This window comes from Heterodontus francisci, chromosome 2 (genome assembly GCF_036365525.1).
Source record: "Heterodontus francisci isolate sHetFra1 chromosome 2, sHetFra1.hap1, whole genome shotgun sequence".
Classification (NCBI taxonomy): domain Eukaryota; kingdom Metazoa; phylum Chordata; class Chondrichthyes; order Heterodontiformes; family Heterodontidae; genus Heterodontus; species Heterodontus francisci.
The window spans coordinates 16,387,064-16,401,599 of NC_090372.1; the positions used below are offsets into that span (position 1 = coordinate 16,387,064).

Sequence of the window (14,536 nt, forward strand, 5' to 3'; positions counted from 1 at the left end):
GGATGCTGCCGATATCACAGTAAAGGAGGAGAAATTGGATAAGATAAAAATAGACAACGAAAAAGTGCCTAAAGATTGACAGTGCTCCTAATAGAAAAGTCACCTGGTCCAGATGGGATGCATCCTAGATTGCTGAACGAAGTAAGGGTGCAAATAGTGTAAGCCCTGCCCACAATGTCCCTGATATTTATGGAGAGGTGGGGTGTGGGGGGCGGGGGGGGAGGGAGGGTGCAGTTTTGCAGTCGGGAAATTCAGAAGAACGTGTTGACCTCTGGTCTTGCTGATTTATCGGCAGGACCTGATTACCATTTCTGAAAACCATTTCCCAGCCACAGCCAGCCAGATTAAGGGGGACTGGCTGGCTATCAGGTGAGTAGGCCTATGGTACCCAGCCACAGCCGGGCAGCGTAAAGGAGCGAGTGGGTATGGGGGGAGAGTATGGCAGGGGATGAGCTGGGCAGAGTTTGTGGGCCATGGTGGACATCAGCAGGGCACTGTATTGTGCAGGGAGAGTTCTGATAACTGGGGAGATTAACAGGTTTGCTTGGGGGAAGGAGGGGGAAAGTACTCCTGCTCCTTCTGGCCCACAAGCAGTACTGGAAAAGCATTTACCTCTTCCATGCAGCAGTCCTCGCCACCCTTAAACTGCCAGGTTTCCTGTGGCCTGGGAAACCCTGCCAGCCATCATTGAAGCAAGACAGAGAAAATAAATCTGAGGCGTGCTCTCTCATTAAAATATTTAAATGAGGAAATCAACCCCATGGGAGCTATTGGTTGGCTTCCCTCCATCCCACCTCTGTTAAAACTGGAAGGGAGCTGGTTTGAGATGGGTTAGATTCGGGTTTGAAACTGTTTTACATTTTTTTACTTCCCACTTGTCCCAAATACACCCAATTCTGGGTTTAATTTACCCCCAGTCTTTCAATCCTCCTGGGATATGGGAGTGGTGCCAAAGGAATGGAGAGTTGCGGATACACCCCTTTTCAAGAAAGGGAGACTGATAAACTCCGTCACTATAGGCCAGTCAGCCTAACAGCGGTTGTGGGAAACTTTTAAAGAAAATCAGGGACAAAATTAATTACCCCTTGGAAAAACATGGGTTAATGAATGACAGCCAGCATGGACTTGTTAAAGGCAAAACATGTCTGACCAACTAATAAATGCTGGCCTCGCCAGTGATGCCCACATCCCATGAACGAATAAAAAAAAACTTGATTGAATTCTTTGATGAAATAACAGTCAGGGTTGATGAGGTTAGTGCAGTGATGTGTATATCGACTTTGAAAAGACATTTGATAAAATAACACATGATAGACTTATTAGAAAAATGGAATTCTTGGGTCAGTGGCAGTGAGAGTACAAAATTGGCAAAAGGACACATATCAGAGAGTAGTGGTAAACGTTTCTTTTTCAGACTGGAGAGAACTATCCAGTGCTGCCCCCCAGAGGTTGGAATTAGGACCACGTCTCTTTTCGATGTATATTAATGATCTGAACTCGGGTTTACAGAACATCATTTCACAGTTTGCAGATGACCTGAAACTCAGAAATGTAGCAAACAAACAGTGAGGGGAAAAGCAGCAGATTTCGGGTGAACATAAACAGACTGGCGAAATGATCATACACGTGCAAATACAGAGAAGTGTGAAGTGACGCATTTTGGAAGGCAGAATAAGGAAAAGCAATATAATCTAAATAGTCCAATTTTAAGGGGGATGCAGAAACAGGGAGACCCGAGGGTTTATATACACAAATCTTTGACGATGTCAGAACAAGTTGATCAGGTTGTTAAAAAAACATACAGGATCTTAGCTTTATAAATAGAGTCAAAGGACAAGATTTTGTGCTGCCCTTGGAGACGGGGACAGAGGCGGGGGAGGGGCTCAAACAAAATGACAGGGGGCGCCGCTAACAATGTCGCCATGGCCCCCTGCCATTTTGTCTCGGTGGGGAAGGCCGAGGATGGCCTTCCCGCCCCAGGCCAATTGAGGCCAATTAATGGCCACATAAGAGCCTCTTACCACCTCCACCTCAATTTTGTTGAAGGCGGAGGGGCCCACCACCATGGGGAGATGCTGCCAGTTTACTCACCTTGGAGCAGAGAAGGTGAAGGGGAGATTTAATAGAAATGTTCAACATTATGAGGGATTTGAATTGTAAATTGGGAGAAACTATTTCCACTTGGAACTGGCTTGGTAAACACAGGACACAGATTTATGGTAATTGACAAGAGAATCTAAGGGGAGGTGAGGAGATTTTTTTCCTGCGCAATGAGTTGTTATAATCTTGAATGCTGTGCCTGAAAGGATGGTGGATTCAGATTCAATGGTAACTTTCAAATGGAAAATGCATAAATATTTGAAAGGGAAATATTTGTATGGCTATGGGAAAGCGCAAGGGTGTGGAATTAATGGATAAAGGGCGGCACAGTGGCGCAGTGGTTAGCACTGCAGCCTCACAGCTCCAGGGACCCGGGTTCGAATCTGGGTACTGCCTGTGTGGAGTTTGCAAGTTCTCCCTGTGTCTGCGTGGGTTTTCTCCGGGTGCTCCGGTTTCCTCCCACAAGCCAAAAGACTTGCAGGTTGATAGGTAAATTGGCCATTATAAATTGTCACTAGTATAGGTAGGTGGTAGGGAAATATAGGAACAGGTGGGGATGTTTGGTAGGAATATGGGATTAGTGTAGGATTAGTATAAATGGGTGGTTGATGGTCGGCACAGACTCGGTGGGCCGAAGGGCCTGTTTCAGTGCTGTATCTCTAATCTAATCTAATCTAATCTCTTTTAAAGAGTTGGCACAGGAATGATGGGATGAATGACCTCCTTCTGAGGTGAATGATTCTATAAAATATTGCAAGTCTTTAAGAGGCAGAGATAGAGTAAGAGCACAGTGAGAAGAGAATGGCAGAAAGTGGACCGGGGCAGGAGTGCCTGTTGTGGCCAATGTCCCAAGATTCTCAGAGGGTTCCCTGGAGGTGATGTTGGCAAAGATAAGGACAAGGAGGGCAAAAGTATCTTCAGGCACCTTGGAAGCATTCAATTTTGATTTAATTCCTAGCCTTTCTATATATTGTATATTCTTTGCAAAGGAATAGGTCACTCACAATCAATACCTAGGTGGAAGGAGGGCACCCATCAAGCCCTTAAGTGGGAATGTGAAGGAAGTGCTACAAATCACCAGAAAAAATGGTGGCAAATGGAGAAGTTGCAGGAGAGCTGCCAAGTTCAGGTTGGCAATGGGATTGCTCACCTATTGTATTGTGAGTGGTCACAGTCCTCAGACTGAATGTTTGATTATATGAAAGGCTCATTCACTTTTTCTGAATCACAAGTGAGCGTGCATCTTTCTAAAATGAAAAACCTTTGTGTCCCTCACAAATGCTGGACACAAAGAAGGATTCAACAAGCAGCCTGGCAGTTTCAGAGCACTAATTCCTGCTCATGATATCTTGACTCCATTTCGACACCTTATGTAAAACTCAAGCATCAGCCTAGATGCATCCATTTGGGAGAATGTAATTAGTGAGGCCAGTCACCTTGGAAGAGTTAGGGTAGTCACCAAGTATTCACTCATAGTTAGTCATGAAATCTAGTTTAAACCGTGGTAGTGATGTAGGCAGACCAGGGCGGCACAGTGGCGCAGTGGTTAGCACCGCAGCCTCACAGCTCCAGCGACCCGGGTTCAATTCCGGGTACTGCCTGTGTGGAGTTTGCAAGTTCTCTCTGTGTCTGCGTGGGTTTCCTCCGGGTGCTCCGGTTTCCTCCCACATGCCAAAGACTTGCAGGTTGATAGGTAAATTGGCCATTAGAAATTGCCCCTAGTATAGGTAGGTGGTAGGGAAATATAGGGACAGGTGGGGATGTGGTAGGAATATGGAATTAGTGTAGGATTAGTATGGATGGGTGGTTGATGGTCGGCACAGACTCGGTGGGCCGAAGGGCCTGTTTCAGTGCTGTATCTCTAAACTAAACTAAACCTTGCAGAGAAGTCTACTGTAAACAGGAACAGGGAAGAAGAGAACTTGCTCGGAAGTAGGAATAGCCAGGTGAATGACCAGGGCAGCCCAAACTCGGAAGAAAGGCAACCATCTGATGATGCTACTCTCAAACTCAGACAAGAGCTCTTGAAAATGGAAACATGGAATGTGAGGACACATTACCAGAGTGGCAAAATAGACAACAGCATGAAAGAGATGTCAAGACTCAACATTGACACTTTAGGACTGGCAGAGTTAGATGGATGGAATCTGGGAAAATAGACAAAGGCAAGCAGGTAATCTTCTTGGGTGGTAGAGAACATAAGAATAGAGTTGGAATAACGAAGACGAAGAAGGTAGCAAGAACAATGCAGGGGTATTGGCCAATATCAGAGAATGATTATGGCCAAATTTGAAGAAAAACCAATGAACATTATGTGTTTCCAACTGTATGGGTCCACGCAGGATCACAGTGATGAAGAAGTATTCTATGAGGAGGTACAAAAAACATTGAAGCATGTGAATGTTGGCGACATCTTGATAGTCATGGATGATTTGAATGCAAAAGTTGGCAGAGAGAGGCACGGACATGTGGTAGGAGCTTATGGACGAGGAACGAAGATCAGCAGAGTTGAATGCCTGATACAGTTCTGTAAGGAAAACTTGAATACACTCTTCAAACAACACCCAAGAAGACTGTACACCTGGAAGAGACCAGGAGAGGTTCACAGAAATCAAATAGATTTTCTGATGGCCAATGAGAGGTACAAGAACAGATCAGGAATGTCTTCACTTACCCAGGTGCAGACATCAATTCCGATTACTGCCTGCTTGTAATGAAAATAAAGATCAGGCTGAAAATCCCAAAAAGGAATCCCATGAATGATCAAGCCAACTTAAACAGACTGAGAAAGGAAGATGTACACTGTGGTGGTTACTATCAAGTATGAAGCTTTACTTCAGGAAGGGACAGATCAAGATCTTAGTGAGAAAGAAACAACAGAAAGGCATTGGAAAAGGTTGAAACAGAGCATGAAACCTACAGTAACTGAGACGGCCCCTAAGAAATAGAGAAGGAAACATCAAGAGTGGATGACTGATGAAATACTAGATATGATGGAGAAAAGGAGACAGAATAAGAATAAAGAAAAATACGACAAAATAGAAAGGCAGATAAGAAAAGCATGTAGGGTGGCCAAGGGGAGGTGGTATGAAGGCCGTTGCAAGGAAATAGAAGAACTGGAGTAAAGGCATAAAATGAGAGCATTGCATGAGAAAGTTAAAACACTGACAGGAAGAAAATAGCCACAAATAGTGGCTGTACAAGGAGTAAGGAAGGTGAATTTCTCTTCAAAAAAGAAAGCGTAGAGAAACGATGGGTGGAGTACATCAGAGAGCTGTATGATGATGAAGACAGAGGTGAATTGGTACCACCAGAGGGAAGAGAACGACCAGATACAGTAAAGGCAGAAGTCAATGCAGTGACCAAAAAGATGAAAGCAAAGAAAGCACCTGGAATCGATAAGATACCAACAGAACGAAAGCCCTGAATGATGTTGGCATTGGGAAACTGACAGAGCTCTGCAACAAAATTTACAGAACAAGATTCATACCTGTGGATCTTATGCAGTGTTCATTAAGCTCCCAAAGAAACCAAAAGCCCTAGAGTGTTTAGAGCACAGAACATTAAGCCTCATGAGCCATGTGATGAAAACGATTTTAATAATCATTTTGGAAAGAAATGACCAATCTATAGAAGCAGGAATAGATGACAGTCAGTCAGAATTCAGACCAAAGAAAGGAACAAGAGAGGGCATCTTTAACTTGAGAGTAGTGATCGAAAGATATCTGGAAATACAAAAACATGTGTATATCAGAAAATAATGGAGTGCTTAAACAAATTAGAAATTGACAGAAATTGTAAAAGGATAATTCAGAATCTATATTGGAAGCAATCAGCAGTGATAAGACTTGATAGTGGCTGGTCAGACAGTTTCCCAATCAAAAGAGGAGTGCATCAGGGTTGTGTTATAACCCCAAAACTATTCTACCTGTACACAGAAATCATCTTCCGAAACATAGAACATCTACCAGGTTGGAATATTTGGTGGGTTGAACATTAACAACCTGAGATACGCAGATGACACTGCACTGATTGCAGAGTCAGAAGAGGCCCTACAGGAAATAGTGAACAAAGTGAAAGCAAGGAGTGTGGAATATGGATTAAGAATGAATGTGAAGAAAACCAAGACAATGGTGATAAGCAAAAATTGAAGTAAATGGACACCTCCTGGAACAAGTGAAACAGTTTACATACATATGATGGGAGATCTGACTGTGAGAGCCAAAGGAGAATTGAGATAGCCAGGACCAGCTTTGTCAGAATGAAGGACTTGCTAACATCAAAGAAACTGACTCTGAATCTGAGAAGAATGCAGAGGTATTACATTTTGCCATCTATGTTATAAGCCTCGGAGACATGGGCATTAATAAAACGACTTTTGATAGGCTGAATGCATTTGAGATGTGGGAACATGTTGGCCCTGAACTCTCACTATTTCCTTTTTGAATGACTCCCACTGGTCTGATATAGCCTTTCCTACAAGTAGCTGCTCCCAGTCCACTTTGGCCAGATCCTGTTTGTCATATTGAAATCGGCCTTCCCCCAATTCAGTAATTTTATTTCTGGTCCATCTTTGTTCTTTTCCATAACTACCTTAAATGTTATAGAGTTATGGTCACTATCCCTGAAATGCTCCCACACTGACACTTCTACCACTTGTCTGGCTTCATTCCCTAAGATTAGGTCCAGTACTGCCCCTTCTCTTGTAGGACTTTCTACATGTTGGCTCAAAAAGCTCTCCTGGATACACAATAAGAATTCCGCCCCCTTTAAGCCTTTTGCACTAAGACTATCCCATTTAATATTGGGGAAGTTGAAATCCCCCAGTATTATTACCCCATTATTTTTACACCTCTGAGATTTGCTGACATATTTGCTCCTCTATCTCTCCCTGACTGTTTGGAGGCCTGTAGTACACTCCCATCAAAGTGATTGCCCCCTTTTTGTTTTTAAGTTCTACCCATATGGCCTCATTTGAGGAACCTTCTAAGATATCATCCCTCCCTACTGCAGTAATTAACTCCATTGATGCAAATTTTTAAATCCTCTCTGGCCACAGGAGCTGTGCCAGAGGACTGGAGGGCAGTGAATGTGGGGGAGCATTTCAGGGATAGTGACCATAACTCTATAAGATTATTCAAGAAGGGTAGTAGGGATGAACCAGGTCATTACAGGCCAGTGGGTCTAACATCAGTGGTAGGAAAACTATTAGAAAAAATTCTGAGGGACAAGATTAATCTCTACTTGGAGAGGCAGGGATTAATCAAGGATAGTCAGCATGGCTTTGTCAGGAGGAGATCATGTCTAACATATTTGATTGAATTTTTCGAGGCGGTGACTAGGTGTGTAGATGAGGGGAAAGTAGTTGATGTAGTCTACATAGACTTCAGTAAGACTTTTGATAAGATCCCGCATGGGAGATTGGCCAAGAAGGTAAGAGCCCATGGGATCCAGGCAATTTGGCAAATTGGATCCAAAATTGGCTTAGGGGCAGGAGGCAGAGAGTTGTTTTTGGTCTGCTTGATATACTGCGGAGGAAAAATAAACTTTTTAACTAACATACCTTTGGTAAAACAGTACAAGTAAAAATTCAGTTAAAGGTTTTTTTTTAATATCCCCAGTTACTTGCTCTAAAGGTTGAAAAAAATACAGAAGGTGCTCTGATGGAGACCAGAGAGTTTTGTTGCCCTCCTGTTGGATGGTTCAGTTCTATGAAAAAGGAAGTGGAAACTGTGCCAAATCATCATTACACAGGGAAATTCTTTGGTCAAAAAAGATGCTTGACATTCATGGAAACTCCCCTTATATTTTTACATATTTTCTCTCCACATCCACAGCAGCAAAAACATTCTCATACTCTTTGAGAAACAGAATATGCTTTTACATACTATTTGGGCAATCGACCTGAATGGAAAGGAAATTCCAGCGGGTGTATAATCGGCAATTAATCCGCAACAGCTGCTTCATCAATGACCATCCCTCCATCATAATCAGAAGTGGGGATGTTCGCTGATGATTGCACAATGATCAGCACCATTCGCAACTCCTCAGGTACTGAAACAGCTCATGTCCAGAAGCAACAAGACCTGGACAACATCCAGGCTTGGGCTGATAAGTGGCAAGTAGCATTCATGCCAAACAAGTGCCAGACAATGACTACCTCAAACAAGAGAGAATCTAACCATCTCCCCTTGACATTCAATGGCATTACCATCGCTGAATCCCCCACTATTAACATCCTGGGGGTCACCATTGACCAGAAACTAAACTGGAGCAGCCATGTAAGTACTGTGGCTACAAGAGCAGGTCAGAGTTAAGAATTATGCGGTGAGTAGCTCACCTCCTATCTCCCCAGTGCCTGTCCACCATCTGCAAAGCACAAGTCAGGAGTGTGATGGAATAATTTCCATTTGTCTGGATGGGTGCAGCTCCAACAGCACTCAAGAATCTCAACACCATCCAGGACAAAGCAGTCCGCTTGATTGGCACCCCATCCACCACCTTCAACATTCACTCCCTCCACCATTCATACTGTTTATTTTTGTGAGTGGAAGCCTGTGACCAGTGGTGTACCGCAGGGATCGGTGCTGGGACCCTTGCTGTTTGTAGTGTACATCAATGATTTAGACATGAATATAGGAGGTATGATCAGTAAGTTCGCAGATGAGACAAAAATTGGTGGTGTCGTAAACAGTGAGGAGGAAAGTCTTGGTTTACAGGATGATATCAATGTGCTGGTAAGATGGGCGGTGCAGTGGTGAATGGAATTTAATCCTGAGAAGTGTGAGGTGATGCATTTTGGGAGGACTAACAAGGCAAGGGAATATACAATGGATGGTAGGACTCTAGGAATACCGAGGTCAGAAGGACCTTGGTGTACTTGTCCATAGATCACTGAAGGCAGCAGCACAGGTAGATAAGGTGGTTAGGAAGGCATACGGGATACTTGCCTTTATTAACCGAGGCATAAAATATAAGAGCAGGGATGTTATGATGGCGCTGTATAAAACACTAGTTAGGCCACAGCTGGAGTACGGTGTACAGTTCTGGTCATCACACTATAGGAAGGATGTGATTGCACTGGAGAGAGTGCAGAGGAGATTCACCAGGATGTTGCCTGGGCTGGAGCATTTCAGCTATGAAGACAGACTGAAAAGGCTAGGGTTGTTTTCCTTAGAGCAGAGAAAGCTGTGGGGGACATGATTGAGGTATACAAAATTATGAGGGGCATTGATAGATTAGATAGGAAGAAACCTTTTCCCTTAGCGGAGGGGTCAACAACCAGGGGGCATAGATTTAAGGTAAGGGGCAGGAGGTTTAGAGGGGATTTGAGAAAAATTCTTTTCACCCAGATGGTGGTTGGAATCTGGAACACACTGCCTGAAGGGGTGGTAGAGGCAGGAACCCTCTCAACATTTAAGAAGTATTTAGATGAGCACTTGAAACGCCATAGCATACAAGGCCATGAGCCAAATGCTGGAAGGTGAGATTAGAATAGATAGGTGCTTGATGGCTGGCACGGACATGATAGGCCAAAGGGCCTGATGCTGTGCTGTATAACTCTATGACTCTATATCTTACACAGACAGAAAGACTAATGAGGAAGTGCTGGCAATTAGTGCAGAACATCAAAGAGAGGAAGAAACAATACTGCGGTCACATCATTAGAGCAGAAGGTAGACAGAGTCGATCATTGGAAGGAAAGATCGATGCAAAACATAGGAGAGGGAAGCAGAGAAGAAAATGGATGACTGATATATGGACTGGATGCAGTTGACCTATGCAACAGGACAGGACAGACAGAGGTGGAGATCCATGACAGTCAACCTTCTGGGAAGAAGATGACACCAATGAATGAACGAATTAGTGAGGCATAGGATATGCCACAGGGTGATGTACAAAGCACCAGTGAGCAGGAAGAGCTGGGAAGTGATGATGAGGAACCAGCCATCTCTTCTGGGTGGAGGGGCCGTGGTGGCAGGGGTGCAGGGACAACGTGCTTAGCTGGGTTTTCAAAGGCAGTATAATAGATCTGCTCAAATATGTCTTGCAGCTGGCAAATGGCTCCTTTGTGCAACATTAGCTACCTGATTACCCTAATGTTCTTGATCTCCTTCCACTATGTGCATCAGGGATCTTCTTTGAAGAGCAAAGTTGTGCACTATGTAGCACACTATCATGGTCCTAGTCACCCTAGCTGGACCGCAGTGCAGATTTACCCCAAATCTACCAGGACACTTGAAGTATGCTTTCAGAATGCTTGTCAACTGCTGCATAATGATTCTGATGGTACTGTGAACATCATTATATCAGCACCAGACTGGAATCTTAGGAACCTGAAACGAGGTCAACAACCACTGCTACAAAGAATACCTCTGATTTCCAAAAGGCAAACAGACACCTGCCTTTCAGCTACAAGCAGTGGTTGTATGACAGATTACAAAAAATGAAAGCATGTGTCAACTTTCTGGATATCAAGTATTCATATGCAGTATTAGGTGTTTCTGATCACTAACCACATGAACATCCATCAGATGAAACCCTTCCCTGTTGGAGTATTATACACTATGTTGTTGACTCATATTGCTCAGAGGACAACTAAAATCCAGCAATAAATCCTACCTTAACAGTGTTGCCCACATCCCAAATACAAATTCAAAAATTCTTCAGCTGATTGGCAGGCTGGCATGTTTACTCTCTCGTCAGCCTGTGACCCGCCTTGTTGGGCATGAGAAATTTCTAAACGAGGAGTGCCTATCTCTTGACAACGCCCCTTTTTCCTCTGCTGGCCTTGTTTATGGTGGCAAGCAACTTAATACTTAACCAAGTCAGATAGAGGAAATTGTTTGGGAAGCTTGGGACCCAGCATATACGGATCCCAGCATAATCTGTGGGAGTGTGCCGAAAGGGCTTTTGGTTTGGGGAGGGAATGGATTTTGATCGCACAATAATTTAATGTTCCTGTGAAGCAATGGGTGGGCCACAGACAGAAACGTTGGGCAATCTAATGCTTGACCATAACAGCATTTAAATCCAATCAATATATAGCCACCAGTATTTGGTTAACCACTTCCATTCGTAAGGGTGGGGAAGCATGGTTATGTGTTCCCACCCAAATGGGTGGTTGTTGATCGGCACACGCTCGGTGGCTGAAGGGCCTGTTTCAGTGCTGTATCTCTAAATAAAATAAAAAAATAAAATAAATCTTCCTCTTGCAGTTGCTCTAAAACGTTCCAAAATCAGGTGGGAAAGCAGAGGAAATACAGTCCTTCAGCTCAATGTAATAAAATGATGCTCAGATTTTCTCTGCATTTGTGTGCAGATAATTTATCCAAGTGGTCATATTCCTTTTATTACATGCCAAATTAATACGTTTAACTCTGTTCTGCTTTCACTCTGCTTAGGTATGTAAACAACTATTTCACAACTATATTTTGTGTTTTGGTGACAAGTTACAAAAGTTTTCAACAAATGCAAAATGTTTATATTATCAATACAATTGGGTAAATTCTGAAGCAAAGGATAATGCTGGAGTCACACAGCTCCAATCCTGGTGCATAGCTTCAGGTGACAAAACTGTGGATCCAAGAAATGCCGCAAAGTTCACCTAATTCTTGCTGCCCCTGCTTTCTCTCATGACTAAAATCCCAAATGGCCACATCCGCTATTGAAGTCTGCAATGAAAATACTTCCCTAATTTTGCTGTAAGCACAGTTACAGCTGCTGCACGTTCTGAGAGATGGTCCTAATTGCCTGCACATAGGTTCTGGTGCTCATCAAAGTCCTACTTTTTAATGCATGACCCCTGAAATCTGAGACTCTAACTCCTCAGCAAGAGTATCTACCTCTGTAGCTTTTGCTGAAATATGGCCAACACCCTCTCTCATTCTGCACACCCTGGGCTTGCTTATGTGCTGTGACTCTGTCTTTGCTAATTTCTCATCTCCAATACCTTGTGTCTCCACCTCGCCGGTAGAACTCTTTAAACTGGTGTATGGGAAAGAAATACAGGGTTTGAAAAAGATCAGCCATGGCCAGTGGAACCGAGACCAGTCGCCTCATCATTCTCCTTTTTCCTCTCAACAACTCCCTCTCTTAACTATGAACGATCTTCAGAAGAAAAGGAAATGAGCTAAGAATGGATCTGCCATATCTAGACAGAGTGCCAAGGTAAAGGCGATAATGCTGTGAACTTTGGCGGCAGATGTGATCATGAAGATTCCATTGCAGGTGGAACCACCACATTGTACCTACTGACCTACACATGGCACTGCTCCACTGACCGCTCCATCACTAACTGCCAAAGCAGAGTACATGCTCCCTCTACTGAGACTGCTGCCTTATGTCCAGGATTTTATAGTCAGTAGTCTGCCTCTGCTTGGTTTTGTGTGCCAGTTTTTCCTCAAACAAGATTAACATTAGATAAGGCAAGCCTCTGAATGTTATTTCTCAGGTGACAGCAGATAGTTGATGTTCCAGGAAAGACATATTCTAGAAGGGTTTCAGAACATAAAATAGTAGTTATAATAGGTTGCATACAGTAGAGTTAGAGACAATTGAGCCACAGCAGGCTGTGTAGGATAACTTGTAATTTAATTTAAGAAATGCGGGTGATCAGCAGGGTAGGTCCCATGATGCTTAAAGGAAAAGGGAACGTGGTGATTTTACCTTTCCTATCTTTATCAGGTCATTGAAACTTTTACGCCACTGATCTGCTGTTTTTTTTAATTTAGAGATACAGCACTGAAACAGGCCCTTCGGCCCACCGAGTCTGTGCTGACCATCAACTACCCATTTATACTAATCCTACACTAATCCCATATTCCTACCACATCCCCACCTGTCCCTCTATTCCCCTACCACCTACCTATACTAGGGGCAATTTATAATGGCCAATTTACCTTGCAACCTGCAAGTCTTTTGGTGGTGGGAGTAAACGGGAGCACCTGGCGAAAACCCACGCAGACACAGGGAGAACTTGCAAACTCCACAAGGGCAGTACCCAGAACTGAACTCGGGTCGCTGGAGCTGTGAGGCTGCGGTGCTAACCACTACGCCACTGTGCCGCCCGTTCTAAGGGTGAGAGAGGGGGCACTGTACACCACTGCCATGTAACTCCTCATTTCGCTGGCTTCCTCCTGTGTGCTCCCAGCATTCTCATTTGCTGCAGAAGGATCTTGAGATCTGTAGATAAAAATGATGTGTATTTAAATCTTTTCAGAGCCAGGAAATGGTCTGAACCTGCTGTTACATTAGATCATGACATGGCCGTGAAGTGACTCACCTCCTCAACATTGTTCTGTTCGGAGAAGAGTCTTGAGGAAGCACAAAAATACTTTTGCCAAGATGTCAGTGCAGCTTGACATGCTGACAAAAGTGGAGCTGAAAACATTGGGCTGGCCTGGCTGGCCACTTTTAAATTGCAACAGGCTTTTCAATCGTGCGGCTAAAAGTTTCTTCCTCCCAGCATATTTTGGAGTTGTACCTCTGGGTTGTCAATTAATGTGCAAATGAGCTGCCCAAAAAATTCTGATGTGCATAGTGGCACACTTCACCGGTGAATGACATTCTTTCCAACATCATTCTAATCCTCCAAAAATGCCCTGAAGAAATTCGGTACCATGATATTTATTTAAATACAAGGCCGCTGTGGTAAAAGTGGTTAAGTTTAGCACATGGAAGATGCACGTTGCAGCCCTCTTTCCTCTTCATAGTATTCCCCACAATGACAATCACATCCATATCATCAGTTGACACTAGTCATTAATATCAGTTTTATGATGATTCTGGCTGAAGTAGGTTTCACAAAGCCTTTTTTTTTTCAACTTCCATGAGAAATGAGCAACATGACTAGGGAGAATGTACATGAGGTGGTTTGCTGTTACCTTCCCCATGTGTGCTTTAAAGGAAACATCAAGTTCTCTTCCTGAAGGATCCTCTGCCTGTAAGCAGTCGTTGTCCCTCGAAGTTCTCGCTCTTCGGCTGTCACCATTGAAAAGTCGCTGGTTCCACCATTGATCGTGGCTTATAACCCTGAGCATGGGACCCTGATCTGGGCCTGGGGCGACTTGCAAAGGGCAGGGACAATCACTTGTGAGGTCACAAATGACCCTGCTACTCTTTTTATAGAGACAGAAAAAAAATGCAGCCAAAAACCACCCTACAGAGGTTGGCTTCCCCCACCCCCTCCACAGTGGTTGCCTGGCTACTTTTCCTGTTTTTATTGAAATTTTTAAAAAAAATCAGTGAGAGGGCAACTTCGTGTTGAAGTGCTCTCTCAGTTCTGTACCCTTTCCTGCAGCCTGCTGCTCCTCTTAAGCTGGAAGGCCTCTGATTGGCCCTTCAGCTTTCAGAACCTGCCTGCTGCCCTTAATTGGACAGTGAACCTGTCTCCATGCCCATTAGGGGGCGCCCCAGTCTAAATCCCAGGTTCGTG

The 14,536-nt window shown here is 43.9% G+C and overlaps 1 protein-coding gene across 1 annotated transcript in view; it reads left to right on the top strand.

Annotated features, from left to right (window-relative positions):
- The window catches only part of LOC137380528 (C-C chemokine receptor type 3-like), a 43,406-nt gene that overhangs the window by 13,731 nt on the left and 15,139 nt on the right, over positions 1 to 14,536 (top strand). The gene's annotated exons all lie outside the window — the stretch shown is intronic.